The sequence below is a fragment of the Sorex fumeus genome, unplaced genomic scaffold (assembly GCF_029834395.1).
Source record: "Sorex fumeus unplaced genomic scaffold, SorFum_2.1 ptg000063l, whole genome shotgun sequence".
NCBI classification, from domain to species: Eukaryota; Metazoa; Chordata; class Mammalia; order Eulipotyphla; family Soricidae; genus Sorex; species Sorex fumeus.
The window spans coordinates 9,474,017-9,492,954 of record NW_026606120.1 but is presented as its reverse complement, the minus strand read 5'-3'; the positions used below and the strand labels follow the sequence as shown (position 1 = coordinate 9,492,954).

General features: G+C 48.9%; 1 pseudogene; it reads right to left on the bottom strand.

The window, feature by feature from the left end:
* Nucleotides 1-1,202: 1,202 nt before the first annotated feature.
* On the bottom strand, nucleotides 1,203-14,789 carry LOC130035216 (patr class I histocompatibility antigen, A-2 alpha chain-like; annotated as a pseudogene).
* Nucleotides 14,790-18,938: the final 4,149 nt, after the last annotated feature.

Sequence of the window (18,938 nt, the reverse complement as noted above, 5' to 3'; positions counted from 1 at the left end):
AGAAATGGGAGCGAAAAGCATGCAGTGAGGGGTTCACAACCTGTCCACTGAGCCCTGACTCTTCTTTGTGAATCATATTTATTACTTAGAATCCCTGATCATCAGAACAACATTCTTTGTGAAAATACCGAGAATTGTATATAATATTTATATATAATATACAAGATAGACTGTTACACATCCAAGGGATTAGTCCATGGGGGAAAAACATCTTTGTAATGGGCTTTCTCAATGGGAGATTCTTTCAGGAGTGGAAGTAGAGGAAGAGCAGAAACAGAACCCTCCCGTACACCACCCTCCCCCCCCACCCCCACTGGGGCAACATTCCATCGATAGTGCAAGTATTCTGGGTTGAAAGGTTCCATGGAGATCTAATAAGGCTCCCATAAAGAACTGAGAGGTCCCACAAGAACCTCTTGTCCATCTCCTTTATTTATGTAGTCCCCAACGGTTTTTTTTTCAGCATAGAAATGGCTCCTCTTGGAGTCAGGAAAGCCAAGGTAGTTCTGTGAGTTGGGGATATGGCTCAAGGGTAAGGCACAGTCCTTCCACATATGGAGGCAGGGGTCCATCCTGGCTGTGCGCGACATCATATCAAGACATCTTTTTATGACTTCTTATTATCTCATTCATAGTTTGGACAAATTTGCAGGCTATCGAATGTAGCCTGCCCACAGGGCAGAGTCTGGCAAACTCCCCGTGGCGTACCAAATATGCCAAATACCAGTAACAATGATGGGTCTCATTCTCCTAAAGAGCCTTGAATATAATCTCAGGGCTAGGATGAAAGAGATGTTACTGGGGCCTGCTCGAGGAAATCGACGAAATAACCCATGTACTATAGCTCGGCCCCAGGAATAATACAGCTCTTTGGGAAAAGGGTGGCTGGACCTCACAGTCAGAGTTTCTGTCTCAACTCCAGACTAGAGCCCAGGAATTCGCATTTCACTCAAGCTCCCAGGGTTTGCAATGCTCCTGGGTCAGGAGCCACTGCCCCTTAGCACCTAAAGCACCTTGGAATGACCAAGTGGGGCGGGGGCGGCAGCGGGGGTGGCTCTCTATGTTCCTTCGTGATTTCTGGGTTCTTCAATATTTTCAAGAATGAAAATAATCAGAGTTGGAAAACAGATAGTTTATGTAAAGTAGAAGAGAGAAGAAAAATCTCCCAAGTGGGGAGGAACTTAGTGTAGGGCTGAGTTGAAAGGGAGTTTTGCGTGTGTCCTTTAAAGGCTCCTTGCATTCCTTAGGGGTTGGCAAGAATTTACAAAAGTTGCCAGAAAATTATAATGCTGTTTAGCTGGTGTATATCTTTCTGGGCATTTCTGTCCCATATCTTAGTCTCCCTGTTGGCCTAGCTCCAGAATAGATTTGTATGGTCCTGAAAATGTCCAGGACCGCCGGGGCAGGACTTTGGCAATGAAATGTGTGTCAGGTCGTGGGGGAAAGGTGGCAAGGGGAAACTGAGGCTTCCTTCTTCACTGGCAAGGGGAAACAAATCCTCCAGGCCTAATTGCCAATTATCTCAGTTTCCCCATCAGCCTAGGCTCCAGGGCAGAGTTTTAGGTTCCCGGGAAGCCCAGGGAATGCTGAGAGAAGAACTTGGGGGTGGAGTGTGTGTCTGGCTGATGACAGAGAGATGGAACATCTGGAGACAGAAAGCTCTGGCTTCCTCTCTCCCTGGCAAGGGGATACTGAGGCTGTCTCTTTCACCGATCTCTCAGATGCTGGGCTGTGCAGGGCCATGAGGCAGCAGGCGACACTGTGCAGAAAAGAAGGATTAGATTCCATCAACAAGACTGTTCCAGACCCTCGACACCTTCCCCAGCGACTGAGTACCTGTGGGAAATACTCAGGGAAAAGCAAGAAACCATCCCCGAGCGGAGTTAGAGGGTCCTTTGTGCGGACTGAGACTGGGCAGACCTTGAGAGCCCACCTCCAGAGGTCAGACCGAACTGGGATTGGCCAAGTGATACGTGTGAGAATGACAGGACTGAAATCGGATCTTTAGAAAGTGGGGCAGCTTGAAAGGGAAGAGAGAAAAGGGTCTAGAGGGAGAGTATAGTGGGGAGGGCATTTGCCTCGCTAGTGGCCAATCCAGGTTCAATCCTGGGCATCCCATATGGTCCCCCAAGCACTGCCAGGAGTGATTCCTGTGTGCAGAGCCAGGAGTAAGTGCTTCCTAAATGCAGAGCAAGGATGCAGAAAATCACTGGATATGACCAAAAAAGCGTGGGAGGGGGCAGGGGGAGGAGGAAGGAAAAGAAAAGAGTGAAACCAGACAGAAGACACTTCCGTTTGCCTGTAACAGGCTCACACCTGAACCTGGCATTCTTACAACATCACCTAGCGCAGCAAACAGCAAGGTGAGCTCTGTCCTGAATGCCCAGCTCAGACTGGTGCCATAGTGGTGAGGAAGGAGGCAACGCTACACCTATTCCCTCCACTCTCCTCCATTCTCTCTTGAAGGGCTGATGGGGATTTCTTTGAGCTGCACCTGAGGGGAACCCCTGGACAACAGTGACCCTAAGGACATGAAGGCAGCCAAGCGATATCTCCAGTTCTGCCTGGGCTGGTTTGCCAACCCCATTTATGCTGGTGACTACCCACAAGTCATGAAGAATCAAATTGGTGAGCCAAGCCACGTCCTATTATGGAACTTTCTCTTTTGTTGTTTTGGATCTCACCCAGCAGTGCTCAGCATTGACTACTGGCCCTGCACTTAGGGATCGCTCCTGGTGAGGCTTAGAGGGTCAGATGTGGTGCCAGGGTCAAAACCAAGTCAGCTATGTGCAAAGCAAATGTCCTACCTACTATACTATCTCTCCACAATCACCCCCACCCCCCTTGCAATTTTTTTTCCTGGATAGAGTTAGGTGTAGTTTGGGGTTTCACTTAAGTGATTGTATGCATGACTTGAATGAATGAGGTTTGATTAAAAGGCCAGAGAGATATTGCAATGATAAGGTACTTGCCTTGGACTCGCTGGCTGGTTTTATCCCCAGCATCAATAATGGTTTTACAGTGCCTCCAGGAGTAATCCCTGAGCACTGAACCAGAGGATAAGCCCTGAGCACTGCTGGCTGTGCCTCCTCTGAGGCACACACGGGCCTCAGAGCACTGCCAGGTGTGGTACTGGAGACCTTGGAGCTCACTAAGAGTTCCAACCCCCAAATAAGAAGGAAAAATAAAGATAATTCAGAGAATAAATTGTGAAAATGGTTGGAGTGATAGCACAGCGCTAGGGCGTTTGCCTTGCACAGCTGGCCCGACCAAGCCGGGTTTGATTCCTCCGTCCCTCTCGAAGAGCCCTGCAAGCTACTGAGAGTATCTTACCCACAAGGCAAAGCCTAGCAAGCTACCCGTGACATATTCGATATGCCAAACACAGTAACAAGTCTCACAATGGAGATGTTACTGGGCCCACTTGAGCAAATCGATGAACAACAGGAGGACAGTGCAGTGCAGTGATACATTCTACATTTTCCAAGTATCTTTCTTCTGTGTCTCATCAGAAGCTAGCTGGATTTTCATATTTTCTTTTGCCATTAATCTTGTTTTGTTTGATATATACAGGAAAAAATTAAGTATGTAGGAATGGTATTTTTAATCATTGTGTCATATAATTCTAAATAGTCAAGTTAGATAATGATGAGAGATCTCAGAAGAGGAAAAAACTGGTCGTTTCAAGAAATGGGGGGTGAGGAGTGCTTGAATATTTGGAACCCCAAGCTTTGTAGTTGTATCAGGCTTTTTTTTTTGTATCAGGCTTTTAAAAGCATTCTTTATATCCTTTGTAAAAAAATCAGAAGTCAAGTGAGTGAGATATGAACTAAAAACTGATAGTCTTAGGAGAATAGCACAGTGGACAGCAGGACCCAGGCTCTCACGGGTGTGTCCTGGGTCCATTCAGGCAGCAGGATGGGAGACACGAGAGAGCAGGTGGAAGAGGACAAGGATTGACAGTGGCAGATCTTGGAAACTTTTGACTTACTTCATTTATTTATTAGGTCCCAGTCCTGTCCCAAACTGAGATGGTCCTTAGATGGGCAGGACTACAGTCCTACCACATCACTGCAGGGAAAGAACATCCAGTCCTGATGTGGAGATGGGGATATGATGGAGCTGTTCTCTCCTGAGACAGTTTATTCTTGGTGAAAGTGAATACAGGGACCAGACAGATAGGAAAATGGGTAAGGCACTTGCCTTGCACACCACTGACCAGAGTCCTATCCCTGACACTACATATGGTCACTTGAACTCCGCCAGGAGTGATCCCTCGGCACAACCAGGTGTAGCCAAAAACTAAAGAAAGTAAATAAAAAATGAAATAAACTCATCTCATGAATGTGGGGAATGGGGAGGTACCTTACTGGTTGGTCCAGGGAAGAGGGGGTGGGACAGCTCCTATAGGTCAGAGAGTGACTTGATGGGAAATGGCCTGTGGGAGAGCAGGACTGGACTCTGCTGAGCGTAGAAACCGACATGGGGCCGCAGACTAGGGAATGCAACAGATTAGGGGAAAGTGAGACAAAGTAGCCAAGATATGAGGCTATAGTTACTGTTACTAAGGACACACAGACCTTTCTCCCATGTCTTAGGTGTGGTTTTCTGTGGAGCTGGTGTGGGATCTTTCTCCTTTTCTTTGTGTGTGGATTTGGTGCTGGGGGTATTACACCTTGCTATGTTCACTCCAAACTCTGTGCTTGGGGGCTGCTTCCAGGGATCCTCAGGGCACCTCAAGTCTGGGTGAGCCAGGGCTGGCAGCGCACACAGCCTCCGCCCCAGCCTCTTGAGCTAAGGCATCTCACTGGCCCCTGGGTATCTTGTAAGGTCTGAGGCTTTTAAGAAGGTTGTTTAAAAGATTCTTTTCTTGCTGATGATTTCTCTCCCTTTCCTTTGTTGTCACTGCTGTTCGTGCCTTCACTGGTATCACTCACTTGGTTGTGGTGCTTGCTAGGGTCACACACGTGCACTTTTTAGTTGTGGTGCTCAGAAGATAACATTAGTTATGGAGCTCCTGAACACTTGGTTGTGGTGTGAAAGATAGAACCCTTCTTTGTTATGGAGCCAGGATCACACAAGACAGTGTCACCAGGACCACATCAGGCATGTGGGATCCCCTCATATCTGCAGGTCAGCCAGCCTACACTGAGCAACATTGCAGACATACAATCTAGCCTCCTCTTCTAGACTGGAAAACTAAGCTAGTTTCCTGAGGTTGGAGATGTGGCTCAGTGGTGGAGCATGTGCTTTCCATGTATGTCAGTGCAAAAACAAATAAAATTTAGATCAGTGAAATGATCTTAGAAGAGAATGGAGTGTCAGAATTTGAGTATGATCTGACAAGTGCTTTCTAAGTGTCTGAATATTTAGAGTATTTAAAGTAGCACTGTAGCACTGTCCTCCTTGTTCATAGATTTGATCGAGTGGCCCAGTAACGTCTCTGTTTGTGATACTTGTTGTTACTGTGTTTGGCATATCAAATATGTCATGTAGCTTGTCAGGATTTGCAGTGCAGGCAAGATACTCTCAGTAGCTTGCCGGGCTCTCTGAGAGGGGTGGAGGAATCAAACCTGGTTCAGCCAGTCTGGCCACACACAAGGCCAATGCCCTACCACTGTGCTATTGTCCCAGCCGTATTTAAAGTCATGTTTAAAAATTATTCACATCCAAGAAAATTCAAAATATTCTGAAGGGTAGGGCCAGAGAACATTAGTATAGTAGGTAGGGTGCTTAGCTGGCATGCAGTTGACCAAGGTTCAATCCTCAGCACCGCATATGGTCCCCCTGAGTCCCACTAGGAGTAAGTCCTGATCATGGCCAGGAGTGACACCAAAACAAACAAGCAAAATTGAATATTTTACACGAACCTGCAGAGCAGCCCTAGTATTCTTTCTAAATAACCAGTGTGAAAAAGAGGAAAATAAGTTTTTCACTCTTTGGGGAGTACGTTGGGGAATGGAAGGAAAATGCAAAGCAAAAATCACGTAAGGACATGGTGGATGGTATTAGGAGCTTCAGTTGTGGTGAAATGCAATAACTGCTCATTAACACTACATATATCATCTTAACTACAGCAATAAATGTTTGTGTGTATAAAATAAAACATGAGTCTTTTAAGGGAGAAACTGAAGAACGTGTCTAATCAGGGGTGTGGGTGGCAATTGTTAGTGACGACCAAGTGGCCCCTTCACTCCCTGATGTGCTGTTGAGACCAACACTGTGTGTCTGTGGGCTTCCCACACCCCTAGCCTTGACCACCACAACAAACTGAGAGGCTTTCTCTGATGTATATCATAGCAGCCTCCTTACAAGGCCACATCATCCAAGACAAGGAGAGTCTGAGACCCGACTCAGCTGGAGGCGCCTTCTGGAGACATGAATGGGCCTTCACTCAGGGTGCATGATCCCTGGATGGGATCCTAGGAGAGAAAAGAAAATAGTAACAGTCAAATATAATGTGGGGAGATTCGTGATCCTGTCCTGAAATGAACTTTTAGCTGTAGTAATATGGTAGAGATAAAAGATGAAGAATGTTCTTAAGAAAAGGAAAACAAACTTCCAAAGTGGAAGGGAAGTTCCCTTGTAGTTTCTCGGTTTGGCATCAATAGGCTCTGGGGCCACGGTGGAGCCTAGACACAGCACAAGGCCCCAGAGGTTTCCCTTCCTCAACTCTCCCCCAGGCTACTGAGCCTGACCCCAGGATTTCTCTTAAGGCACCTTCACCCCATGGATGTCCTCCTCAAGGCCAGCATCTCAGCCTGAGTCAGACCACAGCCCCGCCCCTGCAAAGCAGGAGCGAGTAGAGAAGCAGCGCCGCCTTGTGACCATAGCGCCGAAAAATACTCACTCTGAATGGTGCTTCCTAGCAGGAAGCTCTCCAGGGCTCCCAGCAACAGGACATGCTATGCACACCAGGGGGCGCCCTATCTGGCCTCAGGTGCTGTGTCTGGATAGTTTCCCTAAACATACATATGTTTGCGGATCCTCCTCATTTATAACTGTGAGCACTGGCTTCAAGTGTGATCAAACAACATGTACATGACAAATCCTTGTTAATAATATTGTAAACCAAAAATCTTAATCGGTAACCTTTTTAAATAAAAATATACAACAACAGGGGCTGGAGCGATAGCACAGTGGGTAGGGCGTCTGCCTTGCATGCAGCCAACATGGCCGACCTGGGTTCGATTCCCAGCATCCCATATGGTCCCCCGAGCACCGCCAGGAGTAATTCCTGAGAGCATGAGCTAGGAGTAACCCCTGAGCATCACCGGGTGTGACTCAAAAAGCAAAGGAAAAAAAACAATAACAACAAAAACAACTTCAGTTCATAACTACTCTACTCAGAGCTAGAGTGAGCTGCAGACGCATACTGGAGCCCTGACTGTGCTGAGATGAGATATTGATCCCAGGACTCTGTCACTTATTCCTGCTGCTGCTGATTTCACTGGTATCAATTCTAAATTCTGTTTCCATCCCTAGGATGAAGTGGAGGATAAAAGAGGTTGAAAGCCACAGGGCCCTGGACTGGGAATATAGGGCGAATGTCTCATTAAAAAAGTGAAGGAGGGAGGAAATAATGACTTTAGGGGATGGAGACCAAATGGGGTGGGGAGGGAAGAAGCAGAGGAAAGGGGCGGGGCAGGGCCTGCTGGTGGACGCCTGTGGGGAGCATTGCATTTGGTGAAGATCAGGGACAGGAAGCAATGGGTAGGGGTGAATTTGTTGCCTGGAGGGTACTTATTAGAACAGGAGTTAGCTCTGTAATTCACTGGTATGCTACAGTTAACTTTCAGGCATTTCCCCACACTTCGGTTCCCATACTTAGAGTTATGTCATATAACTCAAACACACAGGGAAGAGTAGAGGATAGACGAAAGGAGACGAAAGGAGACGAAGGGAAGGGAAGGGAAGGGAAGGGAAGGGAAGGGAAGGGAAGGGAAGGGAAGGTAAGGGAAGGGAAGGGAAGGGAAAGAAAGGGAAGGGAAGGGTAGGGTAGGGAAGGGTAGGAAGGGGAAGGAAAGATAGGAGAGGAGAGGGGAGCTCTATGGTTTCTTTCTCCACACACCCTTTCTTAAGGGCACAAGAAAAATAACCTAAGGAAGGGAGGGATACCCAGATGATTATGGACATATTTTAAATTCTCAGTTTAAAATTCAAAATTCACTGTCACTGTTATTGTCCTCCTGTTGTTCATAGATTTGTTCAAGTGGTCCCAGTAACGTTGTGAGACTTGTTGTTACCGTGTTTGGCATATCGAATATGTCCGGGGTAGCTTACCAGGCTTTACTGTGTGGGTGAGATACTCTCAGTAGCTTGCTGGGCTCTCTGAGAGGGGCGGAGGAATTGAACTTGGGTCGGCCGGGTAGCCGCCTGCAAGGCAAATGCCCTACCCGCTGTGCTATCTTATAAATAAATATATCTTCAGTGGTTTTGGTTCCAAAGGAAAGAACTGTCTTGTTTCCAAAGAAGGAGAATTATTGGTGGAGAGACTGGTGTTGAAATATTAACTACAGTAACTATAAATCATGGTTCTTTAATCACTTGATCACTTGACATCCAGTTACTCAGCAATTTACTCGAGCGGGTGCCAGTAATGTCTCCATTCATCCCTGTCACGTGACAGTGTAGCCCAATGGAGTCTGCTCATTCTAGGAACAAAAAGAGCCTCAAACCGATTGTTCAGAGTCTTGACGTAGAAGACTGACCATCTCATAGGTGGGTGGCCACGTGATCTTTTGACATCCCATGGAATCCAGTTGTTAATGGCTCTAGTCCAGCGGTCATCTCCAAATCACATTACATGTCCAGTCCATCTGATTTTCAACGCCTTGGCAAAGGAGACAGCGTCCCTGATTCTTGACCTTCGACGGAGGTCGGAACTCTGGATTCTTTCTCTCAACTGAATGAAGTGTGATACTCCAAGCATAGCTCTTTCAATTCCTCTTTGGGAGACCCGATTAGTGTTCTCATTCTGTTTTCTAGGGCCCAGGTCTCTGAGGCGTATGCTAATGCAGGAAGAACAGTGAAATCGAAGAGATGTGCCTGGAGCCAGAGGTTCTTCATCCTCTTAGCTATTTCTTCGACCCTCTTGAAGGTGTTCCAAGTCGCTCTCCTCCTCCTGCGCAGTTCAGGCGCCAGGTCATTTCAGATGTTAATTTTCTCCTTCCTTCCTTCCCTCCTTCCTTCCTTCCTTCTTTCCTTCCTTCCTTCCTTTCTTTCTTTCTTTCTTTCTTCCTTTTTTTAAGTATTTTTTGGCCACACCCAATGGTGCTCAGGCCTTTCTCCTGGTTTGTACTCAGATCACTCCTGGTGGGCTTGCGGGATCATATGGGGTGCTAGAGATTGAACTCGGATCAGTTGTGTACAGAGCAAACACCCTACCTGCTTCTCTGGCCCCCAATAATATTATACAGTCTATTTCATGTTAATATTAAAAATATCTGTAACAGGGGGTTGGAGCGATTGGACAATGGGGAAGACATATGCCTTGAACACATCCAACCCGGTTTGATTCCCATCATCCCATATGGTCCCCTAAGCACCGACAGGGCAATTCCTGAAATGAGAGCCAGGATAAACCCCTGTGCATAGCCAGGTGTGACCCAAAAAGAAAAAAAAGAATCTGTAACAGTATATGAACATAAATGACCAATCATATCTATTTTGTTTGTTGTTAAAACCATATTGACAGGAGGAAGGAAAAGAACAAAGACCTTTTTTGGTGAAGTATTGGAGCCCTGCTCCAGTGTTAAAAAATGTCAGATGAAGGCAGAATTGTTCTGAGAGGGGGTTCAGATCTCTGCCTCCTGAATTAGAGCTCACAGACTGAGATTTGGAGGGGAGAGATGCTCGATCAGCCATTGTCTGGGACCCCAAGGAGATATGCACCCCAGTGGAGACTGTGTGACACTGAGTGAGGAGCCCCCGCCAGCTCTGGGTTGTCTTAAGACACTGGGTTCACCCAACCAGCTTCCAGTGCTGAAGAGGGACCCTCCAAAATATTGTGCTGCTCACACTGGCAGAGGCAGATCACCCACGCAAATCCCTGTTCCTAATTGACATTGTCAATGACTTCTGGCTGTTCTCCCTGGAGGGAAAGTTATTCCATGGGACACTTAACTGAATGCAGACCCTAAGGAGTTTATTAGTGTGGTTTGAACCCGTGCAATTGATTCATTTACTCAGGGACCATTTTTCCTACCTTTGTGGGCTTGGATATAAAGGTCATCTATGTGTTTTAAAATTCCCAGTTCCATATGCTGTTCTAATTTTATATCTAGCTAAGAGGTTTTGAGAAAAGATTATTAGAGTTATTGCCAACTTGTAGTTTAAAGTTTGTGATCAAACAACTCACATGCACTGTAGGACAAAGCCACCTGCGTGACGCATGTTGCTCCAGTGCCCAAATCTCCATTTGATCTCTATGCATCTATGATGAAAAGTGTCAGGAAGCGACAACACTCCAGCTGCTTTACCACATTTTCAGCCTCTGTTTATACTCCTGGAACTGGACAGTTCACCTAGATAGGAGTCAGAAATCCTAGGTTTGCATCCTTGCACAGGTCTGTCCCCTGGTTCTCTCACAACCTCTCCGGGATAGACTCAAATCAAAACAGAAAACACATGGAAGGTCTCAGGATTTCCATTTGTTCCTTCTCAAATTTCAGGGATTTCCTTTATTAACCCTCAATCCTACAAAACAGGAATTAGTAAAAAGCAAATCAGATGCTTATTTCAGTAAGGAAGAAACATTATTCAGGAAAAGAAGAAGCGAACACAGATAGAGCTGGCTGAGCCCTGTCTCTGCTGACACAACCCAGAGCATCAGCAAGAGAACGCAGGTCAGTCTGGAGGGCCCAGAGAGAAGGGGTGGGACAGTCTCCCCCTCTCACAGTGTGTGACAGAACAAAAGACACTTTCAGGTCCCAAGGCAGAAAGAGAATCAGCAGTTCTTGAATCACAACACTGGGATGTGAGGAAACCCAGTGGGGCAGCTGTCTCACACTGTGAGAGAAAAGAATGAAGAGACTCAGGTGAGTCACAGAAGTGGTGACATCCTGAGAAGCTCCCAGCATCCCTCTCAAAGAACGGCCAAACCCCAGTCCTGTCCCCTCTGCCCAATCCTGCCCACTCCAGCCTCCAGAGTCTCAGCTCAATGGCTCCTGAGAGACTCATCAGAGCCCTGAAAACTGCCGCTGTCTGGGGGGGAACAAACAGGAGATGGTCAGAGCCCCAGGGGAAGGGACTAGAGGAGGAACTACAGGTGCAGGAGCTCCCCATGGGCTCTGGTCTCTGTCCCCAGGATTCCAGGGCCCCAGCCCTGCCCAATCTTACTTGCAGCCTGAGGGTACTGTCCTCCATTCTCACCTGCAGGGAAGAACCAACCAGGGAAGGTCAGGGAGAGCACTGGGTCCTGAGGCCACTGAGCAGCTCTCTAAGCCCAGACCCCAGGGAAGCCTCAGAACTCTGAAGACTGAGGGCAAGACCAGGAAACACACATAAAGGAGACGCTCCTGGATTGACCAGCCTCTCCTGGCAGTCTGTGCTGAGCAGGGACAGTCCCTGGGACCTGGTACCGTGGGAACCAGGTTCATCCGTAGCTTATGAAGGTGAAAGTGTCTTTCCTGAGCAAACCTGAGAGCGGCACACACAGGGGGAGTGTGAGCAGCAGTACAGGGGCGGGTGGTGCTCTTGCTAATAAGGCAGAAGAACTAATATGGGGGGACCCCCAAAGTGGACAAAGACTGAAGACTTGCCAAGTTGGACAGATTCCCCCTCCCCGCCCCCGCCCGTCTTACCTGAGCGCCGCTTCCTGGTGATCACAGCTGCCACCACAGCTCCAGTGACCACAACCCCGACGAGAGCCAGGCCAACAATGATGCCCACAGTGAGGATGCTGGACTGAGAAGGGGGCTCTGGAAAGGAAGGAAGGAAGAAGAGGGTTTGACCCCCAGCCTCAGCCTGACCCTCAGCAGTTCCCCAGAGGGGTCAACCTTGATTCCCCTGAGAACAGGCTCTGTGCCCCGTCCCCCTCCTTACCCCATCTCAGGGTGACAGGCTCCGGCAGCCCCTGGTGCTGCACACGGCACGTGTATCTCTGCTCCTCTCCAGAGGGCACCACCACAGCTGCCCACTTCTGGAAGGTTCCATCCCCCGAAGGCCTGGTCTCCACCAGCTCTGTGTCCTGGGTCAGGTCCTCCCCATCACGCTGCCAGGTCAGGGTGATCTCGGCAGGGTAGAAGCCCAGGGCCCAGCACCTCAGGGTGGCCTCATGGTCAGAGAAGGGGTGGTGGGTTATGTGTCTCCTGGGGGGTTCTGAGGAGGGAAAATGAGAAAATTCACACTTTGGGTCACTTGCATAATGGGGTTGAACAGGATCATTGGTTTGGAATAGGAGGCAAAACTCCAGGCACAAACTTGGCTGGAAAAACTGGATAAAATCCTATTGCTTGGAAAGTTCTAGAACAGGGTTTGGGAAGGTCAGGGTCTTTCGGACACACTGACTCTGGTCCTGCCCTGGGAGGAGGTTGAGTGACTGAGAGCAGCAGGAGTCAGAGCTAAGACCTGAGGGATTTCAAAGATGGCTCCCGGGTCCAGGGAACCCACATTCATTATTTTAGAGGAGGTCGCCCCTCCCCAGGGGACACTCGGGTCCTTCATAGTCCTGTGGACACAGGGTGGGCTTGAGGGGAGGTCAAGTCCCTCTGGTACAGAACATGGAAACCAGGCGGGTCCGTCCCTCTCCTGACTGAGGAAGGGGCGCTGTTCTGACTCTGAACCCTCTTGTGTCCCCCCTTGTCGGGAGTCGCCCCCGCAGGGGCGGTCAGGGGTCCTCACCCTCGGGGACCCGGTACCTGCGCGCAGCAGCGTGTCCTTCCCGTGCTCCAGGTATCTGAGGAGCCAAGGCACGCAGATGTTCTCCAGGTAGTTCCTCCAGTGCTCAGCCTCATCCCCCTGCTCCCACTTTTGCTGGGTTTGCCAAGCCTGCGTGCCCGCCACCGCAGTCCAGGAGCACAGGTCCTCGTTCAGGGCGATGTAGTCGGCGCCGTCGTAGGCGGATTGGTAGTACCCGCGCAGGAGGCGCCCGTCGGACCCCACGTCGCAGCCGTACATCTCCTGGAAGGTGTGAGAGTCTGACCCGCCCCGCACAGATTAGACTCGAACCGAAAAGGAAACCGGGGTCGGTCCCCGAGGCGCCTCCCGGTCAAGGTCCGGGGCGGGTCCCTCAGCCTTAGGGATGCTCGGACCCGCCTCGGGGCGACCGGGCCCGTCCCCGTGTTGGCCCGTCCCTGCCCGGCAGCGCTCACCCGCCTCGCTCTGGTTGTAGTAGCCGCGCAGGTTGCTCAGGCTCCCTCGGTATGCCTGCGCGTGTCTCTTGGCGTTCCGCGTCTCCCCCTCCCAGTACTCGGGTCCCTCCTGCTCCACCCACGGCGCCCGCGGCTCCATCCTCTGACTTGCCTAGTCGCTGTCGAAGCGCTCGAACTGCGTGTCGTCCAAGTAGCCGACTTCGATGTAGCGGGGCTCCCCGCGGCCGGGCCGGGACACGGCGAATTCAAAATACCTCATGGAGTGGGTGCCTGGGGGAGGGGAAGGGGTGAGACCCGGCACGACCCGACCCGCCGCCCCGCACGCCCCGGGTCCAGGGTGAGGGAGAAATCACTGTCACTGTCCTCCCGTTGTTCAAGGATTTGCTCGAGCGGGCCCAGTAACGTCTCCATTGGAGACTTTGTTGTTACTGTGTCTGGCATATCGAATACTCTCGGTAGCTTGCCGGGCTCTCCAAGAGGGGCGGAGGAATCGAACTCGGATCGGCCATGTTGGCTGTGTGCAAGGCAAACGCCCTACCGCTGTGCTATCGCTCCAGCCCACGGTGAGGGAAACGGAGGGAATTCGGGAGTCGGGAAAGTGGAGACAGACCGAGAAGGGCGAGATTTAGGGGCGCTGGAGGAGTTGAAGGTTGGGGACAAGGAGAAACATTTGGGGGGACATCCCTAGCACAGAACGAAGCAACTCCTTCTCGGGGGTCCTGCACAGCCATGCTGAAAGAATCCATATTAGGGCATCAAATTTTTGCGTGCTTCAGCTAACTTGCAACATTGCTTTCTGTAAAGCTGCTTGGCTGCTTTGCACCTGGGGGAGAGGGGACTTGGAACGTGAACAGGGCATAACTTCTTTCTAAACCAAGTGTGACAGGATTCAGGTGTATTTACTGTTCCTGAAATGTATTGTCTCAGTAAAGCCCCCTGCAGACTTGGGTAACTCAAAATGTGGATGGTCAAGGGAGATTACCTAAGGCTTACTAATTCCAGCTATAACCTTGCTTGTGCTGACAATCGATTACATAAATGCTTATCTTTGAATCTATAGGCTAAGGAGAGAGGTACTTTTAAGTGGATTGGTTAAGAAAGTATATGTTGTTACAAATCTATTGGCTATGAAATGCGCGGGCCTTGCTGTAACGGCCAGTGAAGGCCTATATAAGATCCCGTTTGAAGAAGCTCGGGGCCCTCAGCCACTGCCCACTCTGGGGTATGCTGTGGAGCCCCAGCATGCTGGTCTAAATAAACCCCGTTTGTACTCCTGCAGGAATTGTGTCTATCTGGTCTCTCCGCGCCTCCCAGGCCTAGGGAACTCCTGATCCCAACAATGCCTGGAAGTTCCCACCCTTCCCCCACCCCGCAACGAACTCCCCTCCGGACACCGCACTCACCCGCCCGGATCTGGGTCAGGGCCAGGGCCCCGGAGAGCAGCAGCAGGAGGAGTCCGGGCTCCCACATACTAAAGGAATCTGCTGGTTCTGACTTCCACACAAGTGGTTTCTGTTTATAACCAGGAGCGTCGCGAACGCTGATTGGCTGATCTAGATAGCGACACCCAATGAGAGTGAGGAGTGAGGACGCGTCACGAGTATCCGGGCAGAAGGCGCTGACACAGGTTGTAGGGAAAAGTGAAACTTCCTTGCAGGCAGCCAACATGGCCGAGCCGAGTTCGATTCCTCCGCCCCTCTCGGAGAGCCCGGCAAGCTACCGAGAGTATTCGATATGCCAGACACAGTAACAACAAAGTCTCCAATGGAGACGTTACTGGGCCCGCTCGAGCAAATCGACGATCAACGGGAGGGCCTTTACCTTTACCTTTACAGCTGACTGGGGTTCAATTCCTGGAGCCACATATGGTTCCCTGAGTCCCCCTAGGAGTAAGCCCTGAGCACTGCCAGGTGAGACCCAAAAATAAACAAAATGGAAAGTTTCGTACAACCTGAATAACAGTTCTTTTTTTTTTTTAAGATTTTAAAATAAATTTTTGTTTTTTTATTTTTTTTATTTATTTTTTTTTTTTATGTACAGTTGATTTTATTTTTTTTTTATTTTTTTTATTAGTGAAAAACCATGAGGTACAGTTATAGGCTTACAAATTTTGTGCTTGGGTTTCAGTTATACAATGATCAAGTCCCCATACCTCCACCAGTGCCCGTCATCCATCTCCATGAATAACAGTTCTTAGTGTGAGCGTTACAGAGAGATTCATTCTAAAGAAACACTGTGGAAAAGAAAACAAGGAGCATAGGTACTCTTTGGGAGTGGGTTAGGTGAGGAAGGAGAATTAATGTTAATAACATAAGTAGCATAAGGAGATGGTAGATGGATGGTATTAGACACTTTGTTGGTGGTGAGATGCAGAAACTATATTAACACTGTACATTTAACTTTAATTACAACAATAGATATATTTGTTTGTACAAAATAAAACACATGTCTTGATATAGAGAAACTGAGGAACATGCGTCATCAGGGGGTGAGGTGACCATCATCACTAATAACCAAATGGCTCCTCCACTCCCTGAAGTGCTGTTAAGAATGACATTGTGTCTGTGGGCTTCTGACACCCCTAGCCTTGGACACCACACCCAAACTGAGGGGCTTTCTCCAATGTATAGCAGAGCAGCCTCCTTACAATGCCACATCATCCAAGACAAAGAGGATCTGAGACCAACTCAGCTGGAGGCGCCTTTGGGAGACATGACTGGGACCTCACTCCGTGTGCATGATCCTGAGATGGGATTTGAGGAGAGAAAAGAAAACAGTAACATCCAAATAGTGTGGAGATTCATGATACTTTCCTGACATGCACTTATTAGCTGTAGAAATGTGGTAGCAATAAAAAATGAAGAATGTTCCTAAGTAACAGGGAGTGGAAGGAAATTTCCCTTTCAGTCTCTAGGTTTGGCATCATGGGCTGGAGAAAGAGGTTCTGGGGACATTTTGGAATCCCAGACACAGCACAAGGTCCCAGACGTTTCCTTTCCTCTACTCCCCACCCAGCTCCAAATCCTGACCGCAGGACTGCTCTGAAGGCACCTTCATCCTGGATGTCCTCCTCCAGGTCAGCATCTCAGTCTGAGTCAGACCCCAGGCCGGCCCCTGCAAAATAGGAGCGAGCAGAGCAGTGGCGCCCCCGTGTGGCCATATGGAGAAAGAAAACTCAATTTTCATGGCGTTCCCTCAGCAGGGGAATCTCTTGGTTCTCAGCAACAGGACAGGCTATGCTCACTAGGGGGAGCCCTAGCGTGCGTCAGGTGCTGTGAATAATTTCCCTAGCACTGCCAGGAGTGATTCCTGTGTGCAGAGCCAGGAGTAAGTGTTTCCTAAATGCAGAGAGAGGATGCAGAAAATCACGGAATATGACCAAAAAAGGGGGGAGGGCGAGTGGGGGAGGAGGAAGGAAAAGAAAAGAATGAAAGCGGACAGAAGACACGTCTGTTTTCCTGTAACAGGCCCACACCTGAACCTGGCATTCTTACAACATCACCTAGCGCAGCAAACGGCGAGGTGAGCTCGGTCCTGAGTGCCCAGCTCAGACTGGTGCCATGGCGGTGAGGGAGGAGGTGCCGCTACACCTATTCCCTCCTCTCTCCTCCATTCTCTCTTGAAGGGCTGGTGGGGATTTCTTTGAGCTGCGCCTGGGGGGAACCCCTGGACATCAGTGACCTTAAGGACATGGAGGCGGCCAAGCGATACCTCCAGTTCTGCCTGGGCTGGTTTGTCAACCCCATTTATGCTGGTGATTACCCCCAAGTCATGAAGAATCAAATTGGTGAGCCAAGTCACATTCTATTATGGAACTTTCTCTTTTGTTGTTTTGGACCTCACCCAGCAGTGCTCAGCATTGACTACTGGCCTTACACTTAGGGATCGATCCTGCTGTGGCTTAGAGGGTCAGATGTGGTGCCAGGGATCAAAACCAAGTCAGCTATGTGCAAAGCAAACGTCCTACCTACTATACTATCTTTCCACAATCAACCCCGCCCCTTGCCAATTTTTTTTCCTGGATAGAGTTAGGTGTAGTTTGGGGTTTCACTTAAGTGATTGTATGCATGACTTGAATGCATGAGGTTTGATTCAAGGGCCAGAGAGATATTGCAATGATAAGGTACTTGCCTTGGACTCGGCTGGCTGGTTTCATCTCCAGCATCAATAATGGTTTTACAGTGCCTCCAGGAGTAATCCCTGAGCACTGAACCAGAGGATAAGCCCTGAGCACTGCTGGCTGTGCCCCCTTTCACCCAAGGATTCAAATGTGAAACTGACTTGAACGGAAAAGATAGCTGACAACTCTGGGACAGGATCACTAGAAGAAAAGGCAGGGACCAAGAAGGAGTCAGGCTGAAATGGGTTTATTAAAAACACTTCTTGAAGTGGCCAGGCATATACACTCAACATATGTCGTGGGGTGGATTTATAAAGGAAGTCTGGGGAGGAATGCATGATTAGAGGAGGCTCCAAGGCTTTTGGAAGGTTCCAGGAATTAAGAAATCACTGGCAAGTCCTTCTACCTGAGCTTACCTATCAGTAGGATTTTCCATGTCAATGAATCCCAAAGCCCAGCATTGAGATAGCAGCTCTATTTTTTAAAATTTTTTAAGTTTAGGAGTATTGCTATTTATTCAGCCATTGATTAGGCTGATTGAATTGGGCATGAACTCCACCTTACTATTTTTTTCATAATTTTTTTTATTGAATCCTCTGAGAACAGTTACAAAGTTTTCGGGTTTAAGTCTTGGTCATTCAATGATAAAACATCAGTCCCTTCACCAGTGCCCATTTTCTACCACCACCAAAAACCCCAGTATACTCCCCCATCCCACACCCTCCCCCTACCTGTGGGGCAGTGATTTCCACATTACTCCCTCTCTACCTTGATTACATTCAATATTTCGACATCAGACCCACCATTATTATTTGAGATTTCACCCCAACACACAGATCTGCCAAAAAGGCAACCGCAAACAATTTGTTTTCTATTGCTGATTATGAATGATATATGATGTTGCATGGCCACAGTAGTGGTTGTGTGATTTTGGATATCTGAGATGTTAACAATTAAATTAATTAATTAAATCAGGGAATTCCTGCCCAAACCTGCTGGGTTCCGAGATTTCTTCCTCAGTCTCTGGGCTCATGGTCATTAAGCAACTTGATCAGGAGCCAGAGAGGTCTTTTGAGGATGGTGACTAGGATTCTCATTGGGGTGGGGAGGTAAGGACTAGCTCCACCCCATCCCGTGAGGCCCCCCATGTTCTCGTCAGTGCGGGCCAACACCTGACTGTCCAATGGACTCTGGAGAATGGCAGTCACAGAGCCGCCAGGGGAAACAGAAAACAGGCCAAGGCACAAAATCTATTCCCACCAGAGGTGGCCTGGTATCAGTAACCTACGACAGGGTCCAGATTTGCTTCTGCCAAAAGCTACTGGGTTCCGAGATTTATTTCTGAGTCTTTGGGATCATGGTCATTAAGCAGCTTTATCAGGAGCCAGAAAGGCCATTTGAGGGCGCTGACTCGGGGTCTCAGCAGCAGGAGGGGTTGTGGCTCCCACATACTGAAGGAATCAGGTGGGTTCTGACTCCCTTGAAATCCTGAACAAGTTTTATAA